Raw genomic sequence first — 1561 nt, forward strand, 5'->3', positions numbered from 1 at the left:
GCCTATGGTTCCCACAACCCTAGTTATGGAGTTTAGTTACCCATAGTCATAATCACAATATTCAAATATGTGATATAGGAATTCATGCACTTACTTCGATGAGAAAGAGTAAAATCCGATAGTTCACTTGATATATCAGCAAAAGTCACCAACAATCAATGATAAAAGTCTTAAGATAATCAAAAATCTCTCAAAGAGTCTACAAAATAATCAAGAGTCTCACAATATTCAAAGATCTAACAATGATCCAGAGTCTAACCTAATAATTCAGAGTCTAACCTCAAAAACGAGGTTTTTCGAACTATTTATAAAAAAATAAAAACCTAATTAAATAAGGACTCTATTTGCTGGAAATCTGTCAAAACGCGGCTGGGTCGACGGACCTCGCGACGGATCGACGTAGTCACAACGGACCGTCATGGACTCCGTCATCCCATACTTTGCATATTCTTCTGTTGCTCTCTTCATTACCCTCGACGGCAGGTATGACGGAACGTCACAGGCACAACGGTCTGTCGAGGGTCTCCGTTCCAAAACACTTGAACTCTTGGAATATGGGTATTGGGACTACTTCTCTGATCTTCATGACGAACCTGCAGGACGGACCGTCATGGCTACGACGGTCCATCACGCTTTCAGTAACCCCACACTTGGTCAGACTTCCCCATCTTCCTTCAGCAACTTCACTACGCTGCCACCTACGGACCGTCACGAGCATGACGGACCGTCACAAGCTCTGTAGGTGGTCTCTTCTGCATTTCTTCGCTCAAAAACCTCCGCATTCATCTTTGGACAGATTTCCTGCAAAATAAAAAGAAACTTATATAAAAATAAGCACAAAAGGATTTTGGACACACTAAACTTAAGGAAAAAGTATTAATAATACCGTGAACCACGATATATCAACACCCTCAACATAAATTCGTTGTTTGTCCTCAAGCGACGCACTATGACTCAATGCAAAATCTTTGTACAATAGTATCCATGTTTTATCCTTTGCAATCATTTGGCTATCAATCCCGATTAATCTTATCATATTTATGCATGCTATCACTATTAGGCTTGAATTATGTGGAATCAGACCATGACACAGACTCACCATGCACTAACACCTATCCTCTTCAATTTCTCACCGAGGTGCTAATATTTCCGGTATTGCAACTAGTGTCCTCATTTCAAAACAAAATCCTCATTTTTTACACAATGATTTCAGTTTGAGTATAAGGATTACTTTTCAACACTCACTCTCAGAATTTAAGCTTGCCCTTATTTTCACTGCTTTAAGTTCGCTATACAACCCTTAGGATCACGATAGGACTTTCTTAGCTTGTAACATAGGCTCAGGGTCAGGTAGGGTATATTTAGGTATACTTTAGTGACTTTTTGCCCTCCTTGACATATCGGCTAAACATACCATTTTCTATCATTTTATCTCGCTCAGTTTCTCATATTCTTTCACCTTGCTATTTTTTCCCTTCTTTCTTCATTTGTGTAAGTGACTCTTTTCTTTTCTTGCTTGTATTTCTTGTATATTTTTCTTTTTCTTTACTTTTCTTTAAAC

The sequence above is a fragment of the Solanum pennellii genome, chromosome 9 (assembly GCF_001406875.1).
Source record: "Solanum pennellii chromosome 9, SPENNV200".
NCBI lineage: Eukaryota > Viridiplantae > Streptophyta > Magnoliopsida > Solanales > Solanaceae > Solanum > Solanum pennellii.